Genomic DNA, 12,674 nt, shown 5'->3' on the forward strand with positions numbered 1-12,674 from the left:
AAATCATGTTTTATATTTAAGATTACTTTCATATATTTTAATTGTTTCAATTTATAGCCAAATATATTGGCTAAACATTAACACAATCACAACCAAAAGATTAATCGACTAGGAAGTAATAAATGCACCATTCACAATTATCTGACAGGAAATGTAAAATTTAAGAAATCTAAATACATATGTCATGCTATTTAATTGCTTACATAGATTTAAGTACAATTAGCCAGAAGACATATCCAATTTAGTGCGATGCCAATAGTTAGTATCGAAAAAATCAGTAAATTCTACTAGCCAATGCAAATAAATTTCTCTTTAAGGTGGAACCCCCCCCCAAAAAATACAAAACGTAAAAAATTATTAAAATTGATCTTTTAGATCAGTGTCTTTCACATGATGATTTAACACAAGACTAAAAGAACTGGTGATTTAAATCAGTCCAGCCTGGCTGAAGGTCTATGCAAATATGAATAGCCAATTCTGAAGAAGACAGTCCAGTTACCTCAAGTATTATGTGGCCAGGCGTGAAAGCCTCTACTTCAATGCCCAGCTCTGACAGCAGCAGTTAGGACACCCATGTGTGCTCCAGCCGAGATAAGCTGCAAGAGAGCTTGTGGATGATCACGGGGCTAGAATTACCGGGGATGGCAGCTGCGCCTCAGTTCAGTGCACACACAAGGGCCTTGGAGTGGAGGGGGGCAGTAGAGGAACTGGGGAATAGCAAAAGAAAACCACAGCAAATACACTCTCCTCCATTCCTAAGAAAGGTCATTTTCCTTTCCACCTTTAGCTTTCACATTTATCATTTGCATGAAAGGGGGTTAATGTTGGGGATTTCAAGAACACATTTCAAATTTGTAACAGTGGGAACTCAGAGGCCTTTGGAAAGACATACTTCAACCCATGTACAGCTCCTGGAAGTGAACAATGCCTCTTCCTCAAAACCAGACAACTTCTGCTTTTTTCAAAGGCTGATCTGTAATTCCCCTTCCATGTATTCCATGAAGGTTTTTCACTCTCTTTCTTGAATCTGAAGAATTAAAATAACAAAACCAGCCTCCTGTTAGTCCATTTCCTAAAGAACTAGACTTTTTAAAATCCCCTAGTGAATCAAAAACATTTCCATTCCCACCCAGATATTTTCCTAGTTACAAATAAACAGCAAGTCTGAATGCAAGCAGGTCCCTGCAGGAGACTAAGGTGGAAAGTTTAGTTATAAGTAATTATTTTCATAAGACTAACCAAGCATAGACCCTATAAAAGCATTCCCAAGTGTGGAATTTTCTCTCTACTTTACCCAGAAAGTAAATCAAGACTACCCAAATCCTTACCTAAATCTAGCTTCAAGTTTTAAAACCAATTCTGTAACCTACTCACTATGAATCGGTAGTCATGCCATGGAAGAGTGAAAGGACAAGCTTGCCCTTTGTGTTAGCTTTCAACTCAATCACTGGAGCCTCCAAAAGGACGGTTCATAGATTTCATACGTTTTTAGGGTCAGAAGGGACCTTAGTAGATCATCAAGTCTGACCCCCTGCCTGGGCAGGAAAGAGCACCTGTCCAGTCTCCTCTTAAGGACTTCCAAGGCAAGGGAAAGCACTACCTCCCTTGGAAGCCCAGTCCAGATTTTGACAACCCTCACTGTAAATCATTTTTTCGTAATGTCTAATCTAAAATCTGCTCTCTGTCATTTTATGGCTGTTGTTCCTAGTAACCCCAAGGGGCGCCCTGGTAAACAGTGTCCCCCCAGTTAATTTGCAGACAGCCAGTTCCTTCCTAGCTGCTTCTCGAATCCTTTGCATAAATTCCCCTCTTTTTCCCCCATGCACCTGCAGGACACAGACTCAGCTTGCCTCTTGATAGCAGCTCTGGAATAATAGAGTCAACATGCACATATGCTAGTACCATGTTCCTTTCTGAGGGTACTGCAAGACCCCAATTAACTTCCAGACCTTTCAAGTAAAAATGGCAGAAGCAAACACACGTTTGAGAGTGAGGCTACCAATGCAGTATGTATCTCATACTGGACACCACTGACCATTTTTATGTGCAATTCCCAAAGAATCCACTCACTGGTGGCACAACCCCATGCAGAATCAAATATTTATGTATCTGCCACATATCCAAACTCAGATATGTTAAGTTCAGAAAAGAATGGAGATATCCATTCCTGGCAATCAATGCCTTGGGTCACAACCTGAAACTGTTGGCAGGAACTGAAGAATCAATTTCCCTCCAGTAAGATACTTATTCGCTAGCTATTTCACCTTTTCACCTACACCATCACTTCTGCCATGTCCCATCAAGTCCTTCAATACCTTATTTGCTTGAGATAACTCAGGTTCTGCCTCTCACCAAGAACCCATCCACATACAGAAGTCTATAGCTCAAAGTACGTGATGCTTTAGTTTGGCTGCTGGGGGCTATGGAAAGGTAGGAGGAAGATGCTGGAGCTGGAATTAGTAAAGCGGTCCCATTTGAGACAGGACTGCTCAAATTACAACACCTGCTAATCCAATCACTCTGCTAATCCAATCACTCCCTTTAGTTCAAGTGTTGCCTCTGTGTAATTTAAGAGTATGGTTATTCTCCCTCAACTCAAAGGCAGTAAAATGAGCATAATAACTGGAACAGCTTGAGCTGATAGTTGTTTGCATGGAGAGGAGGGGCCTACTGCTTTGGTACGGTGCTTCCATTAGGCTCCATCATAGCTGTGACCACCATCCCACCCAAGAACATCACATTTCCTAAACTAACCCCTTCACAGGCCTTTCAGCCCTGGCTTCTTTGCCTAGATTTTGACGCACTGGCAACTATATAGCAGACTCAATATTCAGGCAAGTGCAAATTTAAAACCACACCATGTTAGAGGCTGCAGAGAACATGCTGTTATATTTCCCTACCTTAAATCAGCTAGAATAAAAAGGATTACTTCCTTCATGGGGAGGAATCCTCATATAGATCTCCAATAAATTCCTAAAGAATAGGAAGAGTTCCCCCCCCAATAACATCTCTGCAGTATTATTCACCTTCTACACCTTCTGAAAGCTCTACACACACATTAGCTGAACTTCACAAACATGCTTGCTCATAGCGTTCACTAATTCAATCAATTTTAAAAAAGGAAAAAGGGAAATATGGGTTTACTGGATAAACTCATCCATTAACTGGAGAATCTGACCAGTGACTTAATCATGGTGTCAGTGTTGCTGGGCCCTGCCATTTTATCCTGGGCCTTTCAATAATCAGGAGTATTTCCTAACACTCTAGTTCCTGGATTTCCATGGCATTCCATAAAACTAAAAAAAGTAAGACTCTTCCACTGACAGGTGTTTTGGACAATTGTTAACATATATTTGAAAATTATGTCTACTGTAGAATTCTATGGAGTGCAGGACCTGAAGGGTAAAGGTATCTTGCTTTCCAGATCTACAAGTTCCGCTCCAGATCGATACCAATGGCCGTCTCCTGTCAACCCAAAAGGTAAAAGTTCCATTCAGGCTACAGCATCAGTGGTAGTAAGATGCAATGATCGTTGCATCATTTCTTTGTATGCCATTTGCTATAGAAAGTGATGGTGGTTTCTAGTAGATGGTGGCTAGTAAAAGTTTTTGACCTCTCAGATAAAATACTACCAGATATTTGGGAAAAAGAACCTGGTGATATAAAAAGATCTTATTGTATACTATACTGGATTTCTATATTGACATACTGTGTTACTATTTTAGAGTTAATAGGAGCTATACTAATTTATAGAGGTGCACCGATATATTGGTGCCATATTGGATCAGCACCCTTAAAGGAAAATTAACATTATTAGCTGTCGGCTTTTTTTGGCCTGTGTAGCCAATAACGTTAATGGATAAATATTATATGCCTTCTGGAGGGGGCCCCTGGATGCCACGTGCATGCATGTGGCCAGGAATGTAGCTGGGCAGTGTGGAGAGCAGCACCCCGTGGGTAAGTCTGTGGAAGGGAAGGAGCAGATCAGGGCCCCCATGGTAAGGGAGGGAGTGGGGTAGGAGCAGGGGCTGGGGGCACTGCTCAGCCCAAACAGTGAATGAGACCCAAGGCTGGGGTGGGGAGCAGGACAGAGCCTCAGGTGGCTTGTACAGGGTGTGTGGAAGGGTGGGGAGGGGGGCAGCTCCCCATCACTGAACCCCACCATACCCTCTGTGGGGGAATGGTGGGGGGATGTGCTCCCCCCAGATTTGTGCACGAGGAAGAGGCAGGTGGGCTGCCTGCTGTGGGCTCGGGGCTCTCCACCCTGCTGCCCTTGACCCAGGAGTCATGCACTGGGGGCAGCGAGTTGTGCTCCCTACCTGCCTAGCAGCTGGAGGCATGAGGCCAACACAGGGCTCCTATAGCAAAGGCAGCACAACAGAGAGCCCGGAACCCACAGCAGACAGCCTCCTCCCTCTCCTGCACCTCTTCCCCTCTATAGACTTACCAGCAGGAAGCTGCTTTCCATGCTGCTCAACTGTGGTCCTATAAAATCAGTTATCAGACTAGTATCAGCCAATATGCGTGGTGAAAAATCAGCTATTGGTATCACCCAGGAAAATCTTTAAATTGGTGCACCCCTACTTATTTAAAAACACTTAACACAGGTGGGGCCAAATTAGGCCAAGAAACTCCTTATAAAATAGATGAGAATATAAAATTTAACATGGAGGAAACCACAGAGGCCAAAGAATTTAATGAAAAGATATAAGGAATATCTTACTTTTTTTAAGCTCATTTTCTAAAATTCTACAGCAGATACTATTTTATTATTATATTTTAATGGAATGTCCAAAACATTTACAAAAATTAAAAGTTTTCAAAGTTCTGCTAGACTCCATCCAGTGATGCATTCCAGCCAAGGCTCTTCCCCAAGCTAGATTTTTTTAAACCTCTACAGGCCAGATTTTCCAAAGCACATCAGTCTAAGTGTTGTCTAAATGACATTTTTGAAAAAATCAGGTCCTTCTTTAAGTACCTAAATGAAAGCTGAACTATTTTAAGAATCAGGCTCAATATTAACTAGCAGGCTTAATCACATTAGAAACCTGTTGAACTGGACATACATTTACTACCTCTGTTTAGTGTATGGCTTCCCTTATCCCTGTGGTTTCTCTCTTCAATGTGCTGTTCTTGGAAATGGCCTAAACTCTGTTTTTTGTTATTTTTGGGGCAAGGGTGGGGGGGCAAAAATTGGCTTCCTACTATGTGCCTGCACAACACCCGATAACATGGAGTTCCGATGCTCATATTTCAGTGCAAATAATGATAGTAATAAATAATTGTCCTGAACTCTGCTTCTGTTGCAGCATTAGCAGAACTCAAAAAGCAAGCAAACATCTTAAAGGATACCTCATTAAACAATACTGAAAGCAAAGGAAAATAATTAATTTGGCTGACAGAAAGGCAAATAAAAACCCCAGAAAACCCCAGAGAAAAACAGTACTCACTCAATACTGGTAAAACTACAACATCCCCAACTCAAGTTTATGATGATCAGAAAGTATTTTAGAAGACATTCTAGTGTACATTGGAGATAAGATAATTCTATGGTGCACACAGTGCTGCTTATGGCATTTCACATAGCTTTAAGCAATTTATGGTGCCATTTATCTACTCCTCACATACAAAAACATTCCACATGATGCAACTCTAGTGAACATCATTATTTTGCTGTCTTAACCCTGATTTAATTCCTGAACATGCACACACTTATTTTAACAAGCTAAGACTTCTAAGCACACACAAGAAGCTCAAAAGTCAAGGAACTTTTAGTGGCATCATGTGGAATAATCTTCAGAAGAATCATGCATCACATGTTCTCTAACTGCAATACCAATCCACCCTGAAGTTCAGCTCCTTTATATTAGAACTGAAGTAGTGACAGCTATCTGTTGAAATGCATGATCCATTATAAGCCCCACATCTATGGTTCCTTCTAACTTTTCTCAGACCAAATTAAATTAGTTTGAAGTTTGCTATGTTTATTCTCATACATGGTGATGACATTTCTGTAAAAGTTTCAGCAAAATCTAGTCGCAACATTATTAAACGCTGCATGCAGTTAAGAAGGGGGGAAACAGAGCACTTGTTGACTTGAATGCATGCAATTTCAGAGGAACAACAGCTGAACGAATATTGTTTAAATTTGGCTTGGTTTGTAGGTTGAAGAAATAAGCAGCATTTATTGGAAGCTGCTTCAGCAGTTTTGATGTTACAAGTGCTGACATTTTTCTGAGGCCTGCTTGGTTTCTTTACTCAGTTTGAACCTAAGAACAGAGTGGTACTCAGTTTGGTTTGGACTGTGCTGCAAAAACGTGGTTTTGAATGCTGGGAACATTCTGAATTACAACCTAGAAGTACAAGTGCATTCAACATCTGGCAAACTTCACAAACATTTCAGAAGTCTGAGATGCTGTAAAAGGCAAGGAAGAAAAGGAAATCTCCTTAGAAAATGGGCACAAACAAGGGACACTCCTAGTGATTACCCTAATAAATGCTCTGCCCCACAGATGTAAAAAGTTATCATCCCCACTTCATGGATGGGAGAAAAGGGGCAAAGAAAACCAAAAATCAATCAATCAATCAGTGCTTTTAGAAGCTATCACTACTTCTGAATGGCTTAATTTTGGAGCATCTGTCATGTCCACCTTGAAATACAAATACCCTAAAATAGGCTCACAAACTTTTCAAAGTAACTTACCATCAAAATAAACAGTCTTTCAGGAACCATAAACTCAGCCAAAAAAAGGGCTAGCCTTGCTCTTCCTCCAAGTAGATGGCTCACTAGGTAAGTGTTCTGTACAAAACTTCCATAACTGAATCTCTGTTGGATATAGCCATTAAAGAACAGAGAATATGTTTTGTAAGGAATGGCATTTACCCCTAGTGTAACTGCACAAGGTTTTGTCTCTACTTATCACTGTTCTTTTCACAGTTATGTTGATATGCCATCTCTCTCAGCCCCAAAAGCCCTTGTATGTATATAATTTGTAAAGTCCTTTGAAATCCAAGGTGTTCTGTACATGTAAATCATCATTACAGCTTCTACTTAATTGGGACATACTAGAGTCCATTATCTTATTGACCGCCTCCTACGAAACTGATTTAGCCTCTAAGGATACATAGTAAATAGGAAACACCAATGCTTAATTGGGATGATGTTAATAAAATTCTGCTTTATGAGGATTAATTTAACTAACATCAATTAAGTAATTTATCAGCTATTAAATAAGTATGCCAGCCCCAAACTCTGATCTTCTGCAATTCAATCTCAATCACCCAGTGACCTTAATGACAGCATTACCAACATCAAAGTGGGAAGAATTAGCTTATTACAATAAAAGTTTCCACATAAAAACCAAGTAGTAAATTTTCCACAAGTAATGAATTGGCCTTGGTTAAGGGTGGCAGGAATATGATGGCATCAAACTAAAGACTTCCAGAATATGGAAATTACAGGATTCATCATCACCATGTTGTGGGCAGAGAAGGAGGGAGAAAGAGGAGGAAATTCTTTCCAACCAGTAAATCCTATGGCTGTGTGAAATTTTGCCACCAGTCTTGTTTTGACCCGTTTCGAGTTCAAAACAGCAAAACTGAACAAAACTGATATGGTCGAAGCAGCCTCGAAACAAAACGAGGCAAGTCGAAACGTTTCACCGTTTTGAAGTTTCGCCCATAGGGCTATAATGGGAAGGTTGAAACAGCCTATAACTTTGTCATTTCTGGCCAGATTTGGATAAATCTTGCAGAAATGGTAGCCCCTTCTGAGAGCATAAAGCATGCCAGGTTTCAAGAAGATAACTGCAGGAGGTTCTGATAAACTGCACCCCAAAGTCTTGAGAGCCAAATTTGTGTCACGTGTATGTGTTAAGCCACAGCAGGGTCAGAACTGCAGGCATGCTAACCCCTGCCGAGGCCATGAAGCCTGCCGAGTTTTGCTTCTCTGCAGCTTGAGGTACAGTTTCCCCCAAGCCCCTGCACTTATCTCCTTGAAACTTGGCAGGCTCTGTGGCCTCAGAAGGCACCATCACCCCTGCAGTTTTCAGCCCGCTGCTCCTTTAACACGCACAGAGTCATCTATGTCACAAGTTTTACCTGTCAGCAGCTTGAGGTGCAGTTCCCCCCAAACCCCTGCACCGATCTTCTTGAAACTTGGCAGACTTTGTGGCCTCAACAGGGGCTACCATCCCTGTAGTTTTGACCCTGCTGTGGCTTAACACATACACATGACATGAGCTTTGCTCTCATGATTTTGGGGTGCAGTTTCTCCGAACCCCCTGCACCTATCTTCTTGAAACTTGGTAGCCCCTTCTGAGAGCATGATTTGTGCCATTTCTGCAAGTTTCATCCAAGTCTGGTCAGAAATGACAAACTTATAACCTGTTTCAAACTTCCCCATTATATCCTACAGGCGAAATGTTGAAACAGGGTTGAAATGGCAAAACATTTTGACGGAACGAAACGGAACTGCCATTTTGACTCGAAACAAAAGCCAAAAAACAAAACGTTGTTCTGTTGAAACACTGGCCAAAATGGAACGCTTCCATTTTGCACAGCCCTAGTAAATCCCCACAACATTGAGCATCTGTATAGCTCTCAATAGAAACCCTGCAGATTTGGAAGCCATGCATAACTGACTGGAGGAGCAAAGTTTACATCAATCCATGCATGAATTACTTATGAAAATTTTACATACGGGAAGCTTTGGTTCAGAGCTACCTACAGAACCAGCTTACATTTGAAGTTTTAATGTAAAATATAACACAAGCCAAGTTCGGGTAAATTATGTTCTTAAGTTTACATTGTAAACCTTTACAGGCAGCAAACAGAAGCTTCCATTTGGAATTTTAAATGAATTTTCATCAAGAGCTATTTCTGACTTTGGGGGCTAAGAAACAGTTATCACATGGCTCCACATTCAGTCTGCTGTTAAAGGGGATGAAGAATAGCTTTGAGGGTAACTTGTGCAGTTGTCACCAATCCCCAAAATTGAAAGAGAGAGAGTCAGATTCCTAAGAGTCATGAAATTAGTTTAAAAGTCACAAGTGGATTTCCGCTTCTACTTATTCCTGCATTTTGAGATTTTTATGTTTGAGCCTCCTGGATTTGGAGACTTCATTTTGCCTGTACTCAAGTCCTATTTTCAAGCTTTTTCCACAGTAAGGAACAAAAGAAGTTTCTACTAAAAACAACCAAACAACCAACCAAGCAAACAGTCAAACAAAAATGGTATAAGTGATCTGTTGAGTTACAGATTTGAACCAGTTTCTGAAGTTTGGTACACACTTTCAAAATGGCCAAAACCAGTTTAAGATAAACCTGGATGGATGCAGTATCAAACTTAACTGATTTAGGTTAAACCGGTTTATTGAACTTCTGCCCCAGGTCCTGAAGGACTGAAACTATTTTCTTCAACTGCGACCCACTGAGTTGCAAATAAAAGTTGAGTTGAAATCCTGAATGCTCAATAATGGAATCTCAAAATGTTTAGCTCAAGGCATTTTACAAGGAAGGGTATCATTATCTTCATTTAGCAGTGGGGAAACTAAGGCACAAGAAAAGGGAGCAACTTTTCCTTTGTTACAGAAGCAGTCTGTCAGAGGAATACAAGTCTCCAGCTCCCAATCTTAGCATCCTGACCATAGAACAAAGATTTACCATGCAAATTGGGATTTGTTATATTCTATGTACTATATTCATTTATTGATTGAAAAACATTAAAAAATGATACAAAGAGGAGTTCACATTATAATGCATAAAGAGTACAAAACAAAGCAAACTCACTTTTTAACTTCAACTCTTCTTTCCTGACTCCCTAGATCTTAATTTCTGAACCTCAAAGCTGAATTAAATCCAAATCCTACAGACTCTAACATATACATGTTTAAAACCTCACTGTTAGGACAGTCCAGTTAAAATTCATGGGATGACTCACCCGAGTATAGGAAAGGATGTGCTAGGTAAAGTAAAAGAAATTAGTATTTACAAGATCAGGGCCTTAGCATAATTTCTGCCCCCCTCACAGAGAACAAATCTTTATAAATGTATAAATGTTTATATATATGCAAAATTGTGCATATTGAAAATTAAGTGCCACGCTGATTAGCATTTGACAGAGAGAGATTACCATGAATTCACACTGGATGAGAACAAATTTAAACACACACTATAATGCCACCACATCATCCCCAGAAGTGTCTCCTAAATCTCAAGCAGTGTTTTCTAGTGATATAAAGACTCTACAACAATAATCTCACACTTTCCCTCACTGCCTCCATCCTAACTTTCCATGGTTCACCCCACTAGTTGCTGTGGAATTTATTGCACGTTACTTGTTCCTTGTTGCTGGAGGAAAACACCTTAACAGAATACATTTACAAACAACACAACTTCCACCTCAAACCTCCCAGTGAATGGTTTTGCTATTCCTACAATAACATTGAACCAAATGCTGCCTTGATCAGCAACATCAGTTTAAGTAGCAGATTTGTAACACAGCACAATTCTTGCCTGTATAGACTCCTAGCAAACACAGCAAGCTGAGATGTAATACAGTGAAATAATAGATCAGCCTCATCGAGTTACATACACATCGCTTAAAGATTTTTTACCTCAGCTACTGACCGACTGCCGACTTCCAATCTGTTCTGAATGGAATAAACGTTTAAAGACAATGACCGTTCAAAACCAAATGAAGAGAAAAAGTTACCCACAATGGTGTGACTTTTAAAAGGTGGAGGGGGGCGGATCTTTGACTTAAAATTTTAAGTTTTGGCTGAATAGTTTGCATCATCCATGCAACCAAAATGTCTATGAATGAGATAAATTGAACCACCTTCCCTATTTCTTCATTTTTGTGTATTCTGTGCATTGGACAGCACTGTGGACATACCGTTTCCCCTACATAGTAGCCAGTTTCTCTCTTGATAAAGCAATACTCATCTCATGAGAACAGAAAACACTTATAACATCGTTAAGGACTTTTCAAAATTCAAAGCATGCTTAAAACCATTAGTTACTTAAAAAAAGGGGGGGGGCGGCTAATGATGTCTCTTATGTGTAATGAAATAGCTGCATGTTTACACTATTAAAATGATGTAGTAGGACTATATGGGAAAAGTCATATGCAGTTAATTCCTTATAATATGACTCCATAATGTATCATAACAGAGATGTGAGGGACTAGTACTACTGTCAATGGGAGTTTCCACTGACTTGAGTAGGAGTAAGCATCATTTATTTGTAAAAATGATGCATTTCTAACACAAGGTAAAGAACCACTTAGCAACACTATTGGTTCTTATTTAATAGTTAGTGTTCTCCTACCCAGAGAACAAGTATTGTGTTTTTGTAGGGTTAGTTAGGAATTCCCCTCCCCACAACCCTCCCCACCCCCAAAAAAACCCAACCAATAGCTATTTTATTTGCTTTGTTAATAATGCAGATTTTCCCCATACTAGCATTTTGGGCCATCCTGTTAACCAACACGCAACACCTATTACAATATATAATTTGTCTGTCCCAATTACAGAAATCAGACTAGATTCTCTAAGTCCCGAGATCTCACGGGACATACCAATGAATTCAGTTTACCCATCAGAGTTCCATTGTTTTCAGGTGGGATAACAACTTTCTATTGCATGCTGCCCCTCCTCACAATGCAATGGAAAGCACCTGTTTTCTTGTAGGCATGGACAAACAACCATAAAGCGTTTATTTATTTGAACAGGACTAAGCCTGGTTGCAAGAGAAGCAAAATTACTCCTAAGGGAAAAAAATAATTAAAAAATAAAATCAGGGAGAAAGATAAAAAGGAAATCCCCATCTCAATGGATTTGCTTGATAGGAAGGATCAGTCTGGCCAAAAAAAATCAAAAATGGAATTTGGTCTCCCCGCCACCATTGTCTCAGCTTTATACTGCCTCCACTTAAAATGAAAAACTTCACAGTGTAACATGTTCAATAGGTCAAGTCACAAAGAAGCGCACTCCTCAGGCCCCTCGTAAGGCAAAGAGTTTAGTGTGTAGCACTTCTACTCCCACAATATTGCATGACACCTTCACAGATAAGTGACACAACTAAACACCTTGATTACAAAAAATCCCTCATATGGACTACACCTCCTTTACAGTAGCAAACTTTCCACAAACTTTACAGCAGGGGACAAAACCTCCAATACTACCAGACTATGAAGGACCAGACTAAGTGTTAATTTAACAGATCCAACATACTATCTCCAGCAATGAAAAAAATATGCCTCCAATTATAAGCCATTTCTACACCAGTGGGGTTTTTCTCCCCACTCTATTGACAAACACACAAGCATTCTTAAGTGCCAAACTGCATAGGTAACTCCTCTTTGTGTTAATCAAGAGTCTCTCACTTGTTTTTCCAGTCGTCAGGATGCCGCACACTTAAAAAAAATCCTTGTTGATTACCTTTGAGAATAAAATATATATGTTGTACACGTACACACACACTTTGCACCCAATGGAGAGATCATATGTAGAACATCTGCATATCAAGCACTAATGCAGGCACAATGTGTTCAAATTTATAGCAAGTTACTCTCATTGCAGAAAAGAAGTCTTTCCCCATTGTACCAAATCATCCTTTTCTGTAAAAGAAATGTTTCTATTCAGTTTTCTACTGAAAAAGAACTCTCTCTC

The 12,674-nt window shown here is 40.0% G+C and overlaps 1 protein-coding gene across 4 annotated transcripts in view; it reads right to left on the minus strand.

Annotated features, from left to right (window-relative positions):
• ETV6 (ETS variant 6) overlaps window positions 1–12,674 on the minus strand; it is a 169,836-nt gene that overhangs the window by 156,350 nt on the left and 812 nt on the right. For 2 of the 4 annotated variants that reach the window (XM_019544269.1, XM_019544268.1), the window contains exon 2: window positions 893–1,027. The exons of the other annotated variants lie outside the window; for them this stretch is intronic. The gene's annotated coding sequence lies outside the window, so the exon portion shown is untranslated. The remainder of the gene's footprint in view (window positions 1–892; window positions 1,028–12,674) is intronic. 4 annotated transcript variants of the gene reach the window in all.

This window comes from Crocodylus porosus, unplaced genomic scaffold, assembly GCF_001723895.1.
Source record: "Crocodylus porosus isolate Cpor-Errol unplaced genomic scaffold, CroPor_comp1, whole genome shotgun sequence".
NCBI lineage: Eukaryota > Metazoa > Chordata > Crocodylia > Crocodylidae > Crocodylus > Crocodylus porosus.